Below are 14,647 nucleotides of genomic sequence, written 5' to 3'. Positions count from 1 at the left end.
GCTGTGCAGGCTCCAGCAGCCACCATTTACTTATTGAGCTAAAGCCTGTCCTTAAAAAATTCACCTATGACCTTGGGAATACGTCACTGTCCTCTGAGGCTCAGTCTTTGGGTGCAAGAGGACAGACTATCCCCCTCTGCAGGGAGTGATGACACCTGTGCCTACAGAGGGGAGAGCCGGGTGGGTGACAATGCTGACACAGAGCACCCCATGGGGAACACCCACCACGTGCCCACCTGGAGCCCTGGGCCAGAACCTACAACCACACCTCCCTTAAGAAACTGAGCCCTTTTGTGGGGAGCCAGACCGGCACCCCTGAAATAGCCATGACAGACAGGCACTCACAGAACACTCTGAGCCCCAGCCCAGACTGGATGGACCATCAACAAGGATGTCTGTAACAGGCCATGACGGCAGGTTAATAGCAGAGAAAGAGCATGCCTGGGGCGGGGGGAAGGAGCCGTGACCCAAGGGGCTGGGTCTTGGTGCTGGTCTTACTTCCAGACTAGGGAATCTGGGTGCTGCCCTTGGTGGGGGTGGCCCACCCTGCAGCTGTGGGCTGTCTGCCCCCATCTGCGCTTTTCTGCTCTGCACACCCAAATCCCTCCCGTGTGACCACCCTTTGCAGCCACCACTTTCTCAAAGTGGATTTACTTTCAATCGCCATTTGCTAAATCTGCCCCCTCCAAACCTTGGGGGGGATGGAGGGATTAAGCCTGATTACAGATGTTATAGAAGCGCCCCAGAGCTCCGAGGCGGGAGTCTGGAAAGAGGGCAGCTGGAACCCACACCTGCTCCTCCTGGGCTGACCAGGCTCTGGACACGTTTGACCAGCCCTTCGGGGGCCCCCACAGGGACTGTGCCTCTACCCATCCCAGGACACGAGAGGCAGGCTCATGGGCTCCGTGAGGAAGATGAGCAGCTCCTTCAAGAGGGGTTCACTCAAGAGCTCCACGTCAGGGTCACAGAAGGTGAGTGGGCGGGCAGAGGGCCTGCGGGGAGGGGATGCTGGTCTCCCGCTGCCCTCTTTCAGAGTGCCTGGGGAATGGAGATGGGCGTCCGAGACTAGAGCTCCTGTGTCGGGACCGCTCCTCGCCCTTCATACCACTGTATCTAACGCCCACCCCTCCCAGCTGCCCCCACCATCCACATATCCCCCACGGCTCTCGAGGAGGCTACTAGGGGTGTGAACCGTGCAGACAGTGTGGGTCTCACATCCCATTCCTCCACTGTAATGTCACCCCCTTAACTCTCAGGGTCTTGCCTTAAAGTTCATCTTCGTTCCTCATCACATGTCTGCGGGATAACTGTGAGGACTTTGGGGAACCCTCAGTGAAGATCAGAGATGCCTCAGAGGGCCCCGGGAGGGCCAGGGGGCTCTCGGGACTCAAATCAGACTGATGGAAAGAGGTTGCAATGCCCCTGCCCCTGGGCCCTGTACAGCGCCTTGCGCTTCAAGCTGGTGATTTTCCCAGGTGACCGAACTGAGGGCCCTGAGCACCCAGGGCCTTAAATGATTCTCTGAACTCAGGGGACCTGGACAGGCCAGCCTGTCCTTAACCCTTACCATTCAGAGAGTGGTGAGATCCAGCCAGGAACCCAGCCTGGGCCACTCTGGGAGCCTCTGGACATCTCACCCCAGAGGCTCAGGGAGGGGGACCTCTGTTTTCCCTGGGGGTGCCCGCTGAGGTAGGGGAGTGGGGGAGGCAGCAGAGGTGCCACAGTGCACAAACAGGGGCCTGCCCTGTGTGGGCGGTGAGGACACCCCACTCCCACGAGCCCTCACTAGCACTCACATGCAGGCGGGCCCCAGGGCCTGGGACTTGAACCAGGAAAGGCCTTTCCCCTGGGCTGGAAGCAGAGGGTTCCTCTTGCGGCTCCCCAGGCTTCAGGCTCCCAGCTGCAAACTGGGTGGGCAGGTATGGACCAGTCTCTCACATCCCATGAGCCTGAAGATTCAGATGGAACAATGAAACGCTTTCTCTTCTAAATAAAGAGTTAAAATTCACCTGTCTCAGAAATAGGAAAAATCCATCCTTTGGGGGCTCTGTAGGACATCTCTCTGCTTTTATGCGTGTATGAGTTAGTGTTCTTTGCAGGGACAGTGCACACCCATGTCTTGTGCAAAATCAACATCCAAAAACCCACCACAGCATTTGGCAGGAATGTGCATGAGACCCATGTGCAGCCTGGGACCATGTGACCCCTTCTCCCCAAACCAAGCGTTCACTCTGTTCTCACTGATAAACTCTGAAAAGAACAGGCTTTTGTTGTTCTTGAACATGATGTCTCCTCTTGACCTGTGCCTGATGCTGGAGAGGGAATGGGAGCAGGGGAAGTCCCAAATGGTGATCGATGGGGTCTGGACTCAGGGAATTTGACAAGAGGGGAGGAGGGGGAAGTGCTTATCTTTTGTTCAAGATTGAAAAGCACCTCACTAATATAGACACACTCACAACCTTCGCTGTAGGAGACATGCCATTGGTGACAAGTCCAAAAGCAAAGGTCTCAGCTCCACTTCTCACTTCTGAGCAGATAGTGCCAAACTCCTAGAAAAGCTGCATAAGGTGAAAAGTCTTAATGTCATCATTTGCCCTATTTACAACCCTAAGCCCTGGAACTGAGAAGTACACTTGCTGACAGAAGAATGAACGACAATACCTCTGGCTTTTAAGGAAGCCACTCTTTAAAGCGGTGCTAGGAAACACCCCCAAAATCACACAGGCAGATAGTGGACTGTGTCCATTCTATTTTTTTACATACTTGGCCCTCCTTTGACATCACTAGCTCAGGGCCAGGTCCCTATTTCCTAACCCACACCCACATTCTTCGGCCTAGTGTTCACTGAAACACACCAGGTGTCTCAAAGGGAAAAAGACCAACACAAGATACAGCAGGCACAACCTCCCTGGGGTCATCTCGTCTTAGACAGACAGGGGTGGCCAGCACGCAGTCCTGGGCGATGAACCAAACTCAGTGGACTTTGGGGTCCCTGGAGCTCCATCCTCAGCTGCCTGGCAGAACAGTCTCTTTTCCAGAAAAAGCCTCGAGTGTTCACATGGGAGATAGAAAATGTGCTTGTGTGCGACTCCTTGTCTGTACTTTTGTCTTCGTCTACATTTTATTTAGCTGAGAGATGCAGAGGATATTTGGAGTCCACGGCCAAGGTCTCAAACACAACTAAATAATAGCCTGGCCCAGCGATTATATCCTAGAGTCAACCTTGAAAAACTGTAGTCCATGTACTCAAGGGAAGGTACACAATGCTCGTGTCAGCATTGCGTGCTGCAGAAAATCAGAAAGAACCAAACAGTCCATCTAAGAGGGTAAGTATCAGCTTCTGTTTATTCACACAATGAAATATGCTACAGCCCTTGAATAACCAAGCCAGTTGTCTCAGCATGGATGCACTGAATGAAAAAGCAAACGCTGAAAGCGCACTCCTTATTGAAATTCTAGAACACAGGGAAATTCCACATAAACACACATATTTCTTTAGTGTGGAGGTGGTTAGCTGTATCTGTAGTGTGCTTTCTCGCCCCCTCCTTCCCTCTTTTTAAAGAGAATAAAAAAATACAAAGCACATATGGAAATTCGAAACACCTGTAACGGCTGGACTGTGGGTCTATGCTTATCTGTTGTATTAGCCGTGTCTCTGATGTTGAAATCAGAGCCACGTTTTCATGATTTTTTAAAAAACGTGCCAATACTTTGCTTTTTAATGTCACAACTGCTGCTGCTAAGTCACTTCAGTCGTGTCCGACTCTGTGCAACCCCATAGACGGCCACCCACCAGGTTCCCCTGTCCATGGGATTTTCCAGGCAAGAGTACTGGAGTGAGGTGCCATTGCCTTCTCCAAATATCACAACATAGGATTTTATTTCGTTAATTCATTCAAATGTTCACGGAAGCTTAGTCCATGCCAGACACTGTGTGAGGCCTTGTGAACAGACAAAGATGTAGATTTTGTGAAGCTGATATTTCAGTGGAAGAGATGAAGTATAAATGGAATGTGGTAGGAGGTAAACACAGCTAGGATACAGAAAGATAGGGTTGGGTAGGTGGCCATCTAGTTTACAGATAGTGTCTAAAGAGGTGGCATTTATACTCATGCCTTCAGTTTCAGAAGGATTCAGCTATTCAAAGAGCTCAGAGAACATTCCAGGCAAAAGGGAACCAAAAAATGTGCTAGTACCTTTAAAGTAGGCCACAGGGGCAGTGAGGGTAAACCTGGGTGTCCTGACCTGGGGTTGCCCCAGCTGCGCACATGGAGGATGAATTGTGAGTGAGGACAAAGCACATTACAAAGCCAGGCTGAGAAGGGCCTCCTATAAACCTGCCCCTGGAATTGTCTGAGCCTCCTTCTCGAGGCTGGAGTCACGGCCACCGGTCTCACCTCCTGCAGGCCCGCCGCCCCTCCCCTTGCAGCAGCGGTGGCAGACCTTTGGCACTATGACCAGACCCAGTGCCCCATGGGGTCCTGCCTCCCCTACTTCTCAGAGGGCATTGCTGGAACCCAGGGTGTCTTGCATACCCGCATAGCCTGTGTTTGGAATCCGCTTACAGAATTCCAAGGGCGTGTGTCTTCAGTTGCTCAGTTGTGTTCGACTCTGTGACCCCGTGGACTGTAGCCCGCCAAGGCTCCTCTGTCCATTGGATTCTCCAGGCAAGAATACTGGAGTGGGTTGCCATTTCCTCCTCCAGCAGAATTCCATATGCAAATCCAAACCATCCCCATCCCCAAGCAGGAGGGGCCCAGCTCCCCACTCCTCTGTCATGAAGGCCGTAGAGGTAGCAGACTCCCACCACGACCCGTCTGTCCACGGTTGCCCCATCATCTGTGGGACAAAACCTGAAATCTGACTCTTGTGAACAGCCAATTTTTGTTACATCTTCAACCCATTATAGACTGATACTTTCATAGAATGCAATACAAATGAACTATTAAATGATGAAATTTTAAAAAGACATACAAAATTCAAGCCTTAAGGTTTTAAAAAATTATTAACTGTAACAGACATCCATTGATTCCTTCAAATTGCTGCACTGGCGCAGCCCTCATTGCAGCCCTTGTGATCTACAGCCCCATGCTCAGGCCACACTTTGAGTACAAGGGTCCAGGAGACTACACGACCCCTTTAATCCCTGCCACCACCCCAGGGAGCAGGGGCTCTGGTCCCCTTTGAGGCTGAGGAAGATTCTCAGAGCAGAGCTGAGCCAGGGAGACTCAATCTGGGCCCTGTCTTTCCCCAGGCGGTGTGGTACCTGATTCTCTAGCATCTGAACTGGGCAGGGGAGTTCCCTTTTGTGTGAATATGGAGTTCTGGGGATCCCCAGCCCCAGGAACAGGCCCGACCCCATGTTCAAACCTGAGCAGAGTTCCCCAGGCAGCCACCCAAGGGAGAAGGGCCTGGGTGATGTGGCAGAGAGCCCTTGAGTTTTGGAGAAGGTGCCACAGGGGCCCCCAGCCTGTGGACAGTCCAGTCACCCTTCACCTATGTGACAACAGGTGTTCCCAGGGACGGTGGGTCCAGCCCCTCTCTGGGGCCTGTTGGGTCGCCCACTTGCCTGCAGGTCCTAGTTTCTGGCTCACTTGGACTCCTCACTGTTCGGTAGCCCCCACGTTTAGCCCAGGGGCAGAAAGGTCACAGGCCTGGTTCTTCCACTCTGAGGGGCCAGGATGGGGGAGTTGTTGTTCAGTCTCTAAGTAGTGTCTGACTTGGTGACACCATGGACTACAGCACGCCAGGCTTCCCAGAGTTTGTCCAAATTCATGTCCATTGAGTCGGTGATGCCATCCAACCCAGGGGGCGGGAGAGAGCAGGGAATGGGCTCAGGGTCACTTGCTCAAAGGACATTGCCCCCCTTTCCCCCTGCCACTCCCCCTCCCCACAGTATCAGAGAAAGGGCTTGGGAAAGAAGCTGCCTGGGAGACAGGAGCCAAAGGGAGTGGTTTGGGCTACAGGGTTTGTGTTTGAGGAAGTTGGAGGTGGGATATGGGAGAGGGGAGCAGGTCTGACATTGTCTGATAGCTTACAGGCCTCCAGGGCTGATGTTGGGTCCAGGCTGGGCTGAGGGGCACCCCTGGGCTGGACAGGGGCTGAGACCTAGCCAGAGCCCACCATGACTGCTGTGTTGTCCAACCAGCCTGCCACCCTTGCTTTGGGCAAATACTCAGGGGGAGGTATGACTCTGGCAGGCCAACCCCCACCCCAGTGTAAAGGGGATGCCAAGTAAGAGACCTTTGGAAGGCATTCCAAGGAAGGCATCCCTGTGCATTCCAGGAGGAGTCTGGCCAGGCCAGTGGGGAAACATTTGGTTGCTTTGTTGAGTCGGCCTGAGAGCGAAGGAGAGCCATCACAAGGTTGAGTCAAAATCTCTGACGGGTTGGAGGGACTGTAGGCAACCAAGATGTCCTGTTGCTTCAGGACCCCCAAGAGGACCCTGTGAAGCCTAACATCAAGAACAGCCTGAAGACAGCAGCCCCCAAACCAGAGGGACCAAGGAGTCCCTTGTTAGAGATTTATAGTGCACACCACCATATTAAAGTTTCTGATAAGTCTTGCATGAAAGAAACTTCCATTTAACTCAGAGCACCCCATGAAAACACTTTTCATGTCACCATTTTTGGAGCAGTTCAAGGGGAAGGCTGGGGACCCAGTGGCAGCCCTGTGACCTCTGACCTCCCCTTACCCTTTGGCCTGTGCTTCACTGCACACAGCAGATCAAGCAACAAACCAAGCCCTTCACCAGAACCCCCATCCCTAGAAGGCAGCTCAGATGACCCCCACCTCCCTGGAACCACGGTCCCTCTCCCCTGGCCCCTTTCAAAATTCCCTCCCCAAGAGATTTCCAGCTGCTAAGAAAAGTCATACTTTTCCCCACATCAGCCCCTCTGTGTCCTGGGACACATTTCCTCTTTTGAATGCAGGTAAGTGTCTGGAAAAGGTGCATGTGACCCTGAGCAGTAGGTATCACATGGTATAACCGTGGGCCTGGTTGGCACGCTTGACCTTCAGCTCCAGAGCAGCCTGGAATGCTAGAAAAGAGCCTGGAGCTGGGGAGGCCTCAGTGCAAATCCTAGTTCTGCTGTGTGGCCACAGGGAAGCCACTTAACCTCTCTGGGCCTTGGTTTCCTCATCAGTAAGATGAGCTGGTTTTGCATGGGACTTTTCTAGAAAATTCTTTACTTTCTATACATTTTATAACATTGAAAACAATAACAACAACAATAATTTGTAACATGTTACAGGTTTAACTTTTAGAACACTGGCTGAAAGGCAAACAAAACCCCATTATGATCAGCTAGGAAGTTGTTGGTGCAAGTATGTCAGGATTCTTCTCTGCAAACCCACCATGGTGTTTTAGTAAAGCCAGGTGCATGCCATCCTTCCCCAGCAAGCATATCTTAGCCCTGCTACAAGCTGCTGGGACCTCTTGGAGCTCAGGAGCCAGTGATGGCAAATCTGAAAACAACACTGCCATCAGGGGCAGACATCCAGCAGGGTCACCCAGATAAGGTGCCAGCTAATGAAAGCAAGACAGCAGCAGGAGGGGCAGAGCCTCAGGGCAGGGGCTCCAATTCTATGTTGGCCTCAGGGAAGGAGGCACTGACCAAGGCCTGAAGGACAGGTGGCTCAGACGGTAAAGAATCTGCCTGCAATGCAGGAAATCTGAGTTCTATCCCTGGGTCGGGAAGATCCCCTAGAGTAGGAAACAGTAACCTACTCCAGTATTCTTGCCTGAGAAATCCTATGGACAGAGGAACCTGGTGGGCTACAGCCCATGGGGTCACAAAGAGTTGGAAATGACTGAGTGACTAAGCACATATTCATACACATAACTTTACTGTAGTCAGCTTTGACTTGTTATGAAGGTTTTTGATTCAGTAGTAAAAGAAAAATGTTCCAGAAGACTGAGATTTGGAATTTGGGCAGGGGGGAAGGGGAGGGGGATTGAGTTGCACCTCATCGGATTAGACTGGATTTCACATTCTTCCATGGGCTTGGAAGAATCCCTGGCTTGAACGATGCAATGCCTCAGTGCCTTCTAATTTTACATGGTGCTGTGACAGGTATTTCATACTGTCAAGTATGACAGTAGGTTCCCCTGGCAAGCTAGGAGAACACATATGGAAACAGAGCCAGTGTCGCAGTCACTGGGGCTGCCTGCTCCCCTGAACATCCTAGAGTCTGTCAGCACCCACATCCTCCCCTACCCACATCCAGAGGAAGCAGTGTAAGACCCTGCTCCCTCCCACCCTCTGGAGATAATTGGCAGGTGGTTGGTACCCCACTGGCTTCTACACACTCAGACTGGAAAGTACACACACATGGAGGGGTTAGCAGATGGAATCATCTTTGTGTGTATGTGTCTGCTCAGTCGTGTCCAACTCTTTGCTACCCTTTGGACTGTAGCCCGTCAGGTTCTTCTGTGCATGGGATTTTTCAGGCAAGAATACTGGAGTGGGTTGCCATTTCCTTCTCCAGGGGATCGTCCTGACCCAGGAATCGAACCCGGGTCTTGTACATTGCAGGCAGATTCTTCACCCTCTGAGCCACCAGGGAAGCCATCTTTACTCAAACAGAATTCCATAGTTCTCATCACTCACACCTTTAGCGGCCCATGTACTCTTTCAGCAGCATCCCTGTAAGCCAGCAGATCTAGAGCTAAGTCTATCTTGCATTTCTGGGTATTTCATCCATATATATGTACCCTTAATGGGGTCTTTCATTTTTCTCTCCTCCTCTTCCCTGTCTACTCGCTATGTGTGTATAACACAGCATCATGATCACTGTGCTCCAGTGAACAGACAGTAGAGTCTGTGGACACAGAACGAATACACGTATCTCGGGGTTTTATCAGTGTTTGCTTCTAAAGATGGGATCAAAATGAACATGTTTCTTTGTGTTTGGGGATGTAGATGACTTAAAACTCTTGAAATCAGCCCAAATAATTTGAGGAAACCTAGGTCCAGAAAAGGTGACCTGCTGGACTTGGCTGGGCTTCCCTTGCCCCACAGGACCCAGCCCCACCCCATCCCCCTCAGCTCTCCAGCCACACACAGTGCTCCTCTCCTCCGGCCCACTGGTCCTGCCACCTGAGGGCTTTTCACTGGCTGTCCACTCCCCTGGGCTGCCCTTCTGAGAAGCCTCACTCATTCATTCCCTCAGACATTCCATCTGTGACAGCCACATCCTTAATTTTCCCTCTTTACATGACGAATCTGCAGGTTTATTCACAGTCTGACGAGAGTGACTGCTCCAGAGAGCAGGGCTCCATCCACCTAGGTGTCCTAGCTCCACCTAACTGCAGCCTGAGTGGTGAGGGGGTCTCCCTGGGCCTGGAGGGCTCTGTGGTGGAAGACGAGCCCTCCATGGGACCTGATTTACACTGTACTCCTTGGTATTCTCTTCTTTCAGTGTCTTTTTTTTTTTTTTTTTTTTAAGTTTTCTTTTTTTAAAAAATGTGGGCCATTTAAAAAAGTCTTTATTGAATTTGTTACAATATTGCTTCTGTTTTATGCTTTGGTTTTTTGGCTGCACGTCATGTGAGATCTTAGCTCCCTGAGGAGGGATTGAACCTGTACCCCTGAACTGGAAGGCGAAGTCTTAACTTCTGGTCCACCAGAGAAGTCCCCTCCTTGCCTCTTTTTGCAGCCAGATTCCCACCATCAGCCTTTCCAGTCCCTCTGTGGTTAAAGAGACTCTGGGACCAAAAAGGAACAAAATGTATCCGCATTTGAATCCCCTGGCCCACTGGGAGGAACCTGAGGAGCCAGAGATCTCTCTTGGAAAGTGATGCTACAACCAGTCACACCTCCTTCCCCAGGGTCTCCTATCCCCTCAGGCCCACGGAAGAATATGTGCTTTTTAATACTGCTGGTGGTGGTTAATAGCAAAGAGGGCAGAGGCTGTAGATCTGGGAGTGTGCATTTGCTGCCCAGTGGCCATCCTAATACTGTGTGAAGCCTCATTGACCATGGGAGAAAGGGTGAGCGCGAAGGAGGCCAGGCAGCTGTGGGTGGTGGGGGTCATGGACCCACCTGGGGGGCTGCAGGGTCCCAGCAAACCCGAGATGGGGGCGAGGGTGCAGTTCAAGGGTAATCCAAGTAATGGCCTGGGAAGCAGGACAGCAGCTGGAGGGCTAATGCTCCTTAGTATCTGCTTTTGTGTGATTAATGGCTGTGGATAAACCCTTGAGCCCAGGAAAGCGGGTGCCACAGCTAAGCCTGGCCGTGAGCATCACTTTGGGTTATGCTGGGAGCAGGGAGTATTTCATCCATTTACATTTTAGCACAACTGTTTGAGGACAGCGGCCAAGCCATCATCTGAGAAATACTAAAAGCTGACTAATAACAGAGGTGGGGCTCTGAACTCATGGAGAGAGCAGAAAGAAGGCCAGGAGGGAGCCGGGTGCTGGGGTCCCAAGTACCCTCTCACTGCCTCTTGCCTGGGCTCACAGGTCTCCTGCCCCACCTGGACAGCTTCAGGCCGCATCAGTGGTAACACCAGGAGCATTCTGCCTCTGCATCATCTACATGTCTTTCTTCTGCATGTGATCCATTTGCATTTCACCAGGACCCTGTAAATAGTAGGATCAGTGCAGACAAATCAGATGCCAGGCAGGGCATTAGGCACGTCCCTGCGGTCTCAGGTGTGCCCAGCATTAACCCTTCAGCTGCTGGGTCATAGAGAAGTGCCCAGGGTCCCAGGGGAGGCACTCGGGCACCTGGGCAGCTCTGGACAATGACTATTTCCTAACCTGTATAGAGGCATCCTGATGTTTTCCCATCTGAAAGTGCATTCCTGCTGAAGCCCAGCCCTGCCTGTGACCACCTGCCTGTGTAGGAGGCAGGTGCTTGCGTTCTAAAACCACAGGTGAGAACACTCAAGCTCAGAGGGCTCTGGACATTGACACCAGCCAGTGTTCCCACCAGACGAGGCACGGACTGCATTTGGCATGTGCTTTCCCTTCTGCCAAATTGGCCTGCTGCAACCCAGGCTCATTGCCCCAAGGCAGCTCTCACTCATCCTCCCATGTTGGTTAACCTCTGGGCCAGGAGAGGCGCCCCACCCAGATGTCAGCTGTTCCCGCCCGCCTGTCCTCACAGGAGGAGCCGCTGTTTTTCTCCCCAGAACAGTGAGTTGCCTGTCTTTGCCCAGGGGCGCCTGGCTGCTGCCCTTACTGAGCACACCCTCCCTCCTCCCCCTTCCTGGTCCTCGGGGGAGGAGGGTGGATGTTGTTCTCGCTGCACCCGTTCATTGCCCACAGGCAGTCAGTTTCTATGCCAACGTCTGAACTGCCCCCAGAGCGAACCGCAGAGAGCTGACCAACTCCCGGCCCCTCCTGAGCAAGTGTTAAAGTTGTACTTCACAATTGTCCTGTTTTTTTGTTTGTTTGTTTGTTTGCTTTTGGTGGGGGAAGATGTTCAAAAATTTGGGGGGAGTATAGTTGATTTACAACATTGTGTTAGGTGTACAGCAAAGTGAATCAGTTATACATAGACACATACCCACTTTTTTAAAAAAGGCTCCTTCCCCGTATAGGTCATTACAGAGCATTGAGTAGAGTTCCCAGTGCTGTAGCAGGTTCTTACTAGTTATCTATGTTATACATTGTAGTGCGCATGTCAGTTCCAATCTCTCAATTTATCCCTCCCCCATCCCCTGTAGGATTGTTCTTTATAGCCATGTCCTTTACCCTACCCTTTTACGCATGTCCCTCCATTCCTTTTTATAAGACCCTGCTAGTCCATGGCATGAGGTTGGACCACTGAAACTTTGCCATCTGTATGGGTCAAAACCAGCCAACTAGCGGCAATTTCATGTTGCTTCAGGTACTTGGCAATTTAGAGCCACACAGATCTCCGACTGCGGTCAGATGGGCTGTAGAGGAGGCCAGGAGGGGGCAGCAGAGAGCTGAGTCGGCACAGCTCCGGCCTACATGCGCGGCTGGGGCTGCTGCACGAAGCCGCCTCCGGCCTCTTGTTGAGCCCTGATCCTGTCCCAAGTGGGGTTTCCGGAGGGGGCAGCCGCCTTCCACATCCATCTCGGCGGTGGCTCCAAGGCTCTGGAAGCAGGGAACCACTGGCTCCGGCAGCCAGCTTTTGGTTTTATTTATTTTCTCTGTTGATTCTCTGTTTTTCATTTCATTGGTTTCCGTTCAAATTTTTATTATTTCTTTACTTGCACTAGTATTAGGCTTAATTTGTTCTTTCTCTAGTTTCCCAAGGTGGAAGCTTAGACTATTCATTTTTTATATTCCTTCCTTTTAATTATAAATGCATCAAGGCTATATATTTCCACCTCGGCACTGCTTTTGCTGCATCCCACAGATTTTGCTTTGTTTTGTCTCTGAGTCGTGTTTGAGTCTTTGTGACTGCATGACCTGCAACACACCAGGCTTCCCTGTCCTTCACCATGTCCCAGAGCTTGCTCAAACTCATCTCCATTGAGTCGGTGATGCCATCCAACCATCTCATCCTCTGTCGCCCACTTCTACTCCAGCAGTATATGTTTACCTCTAATCTAGGTCCCCTTGAATAACACGCCAGTTCAGCCCATCTTCTGGGCGCCCACAGAAGCACAAACACCAGGGCTGTGGGATGACTGGAGACAATGCAAATCACAGGGACCCTACTGTGACCATGCAGAATGGGTCACGGCTGGCTCTGCCCTGTTTCACATTCCCAAGGGCAAACAGACCAGTGGACTGGACTCAGGCCATTACTGCAGAACCCACTCTAGACACAGTCCTCCCTCTGTGTGTTCAAGTGTTCTCCTTATCTTGTATTTGTAACTTTAAAAAAGATCTATTTATTTATTTTTATTTGGCTGCACTGGGTCTTAGTTTCAGCATGAAGGATCTTCAGTTGCTGTTTGTGGGAACTTAGTTCCTGACCAGGGATTGAACCCAAAGCCCCTGCATTGGAAGGTAAAGTCTTAGCCACTGGACCGCTGGGGAATTCCCCCACTGAAGGTTTCCTTTGACATCTCCAAAATCACTGAATCTTTTCTCCAGTGTCTAGTCTGCCAGTGAGCCAATCAAAGGCTATTATAGTGCATTCAATTTGATTTTCTTTTGATTCTTTTTTAGAGTTTTCATCTCTTTGCATGTATTGCCCCTCTATTTTTGCTTGACATCTTTTTTCACATTAGACCCTTTAATGTAAAATCGTAGTTGTTTAAAATTCCTGGTCTGATGATTCCAAAGCCTCTGCTGAATCTGAGTCTAGTTCTGTTGTTTCTTTTGTCTCTTCAGACTATTTTTCCTTGTCTTTCAGCACTCCATGTAATTGTTGAAAGCGAGACATGTTATATCGGATAATGAGAACTGAGGTTCGTATGACTTTAGTTGGAGGCTTTATATTTATTTGGCTAGCTGTTACACTGTGTTTGCTCTTTACTGTGGTTTTAGATGTCTGAGGCTTTACTTTCATCCAGTGTATTTTTTAGTGTATTTTTTTTTTTGGTCTTTGAGTTCCTTTGAGAGTCCTTAGCATCTGAGCCTTGTGGTCCTCCCAGCTGTAGCCCTTCTATTCCACAGGAGCTCTCTTGTGGTGGGTGGGAAGATATGAGGGCCAGTGGGTGTACAGAAGCATTCTGTTACCCTAAGATCAGGTCTCAGTCTTAGTGAGCCTGTGCCCTGGGCGCCAACCTTCACAAGTGCTTCTCAGCTTTCTTCTCCCACTTACACAAGACAAGAAGACTGGAGGAGGTTAAAATTATAAATTTTATGTTATATACAGTTTAGGGCAGGTGGAGAAGGCAACAGTAGAGGATGAGATGGTTGGATGACATCACCAAACTCAATGTACATGAGTCTGAGCTAACTCTGGGCAATAGTGAAGGACAGGGAAGCCTGCCATGCTGCAGTACATGGGGTTGCAGAGTCGGCCATGACTTAGCGACTAAACAACAAATAAAAGTGATTTTATGTGTGTTCTTTAGAAACAGCAAAGACATTAATTGGATGCCATTGACTCTACATCTGGGGACTGGTGTCCTCACTTGGTTTGGGTGTCTTAAGGCACCACAGATCAGGGGGAGAATGGGAAACACCCCAGGCCTCCTGCAGCTCCCCAGAGGGACAGAGATGGGGACCCAGAGGCAGGTGAGGGTAGCCCCCAGTAGAGCAGAGTCAATGGAACCAGGCAGGGGCCTCAGAGGAGCTTTGGCAGCAAGGCTGCCAGGTGTGGATAGAGACTCCAAGAACACACCCAGAGTAGGGCCCTGGGGAGGGCACCCCAGGAGGGGCTGCAGCAGTGCGGGTGCAGCAGAGAAATAGGAGCCCAGAGCACAACCATGGTGTAGAGCTGGTAGCCCCTGTGAGGGCCCGCAGGGCATTTAACACTCAGGAGAACTCCTATCAGGCCCACAGGGACTCCTGCGCTATGACGATGCCCCAGGCCGGGGGATCATGTCTGGCAAGGAGCACTGGCCTGTGCACAGTCGCTCCCATCCCAGGTGGGATGGAAGGTACTAGGGAGCCAAGAAGGACACAGAGTTCCCAGGCTGGACCACCCAGGAAGGAGTGTGTTCCACTGGAGAAGTCGGCCCTTTGTGGAGCTCGGGACAGAAAGTGGGGCCTGTGCTCCACAAATGTGCTGGATAAAATGTCAAGGGAAAGAAAGAGAAGGAGGGA

The sequence above is a fragment of the Dama dama genome, chromosome 13, assembly GCF_033118175.1.
Source record: "Dama dama isolate Ldn47 chromosome 13, ASM3311817v1, whole genome shotgun sequence".
Taxonomy (NCBI): Eukaryota; Metazoa; Chordata; class Mammalia; order Artiodactyla; family Cervidae; genus Dama; species Dama dama.
Note: the sequence above shows the minus strand (reverse complement) of the source record.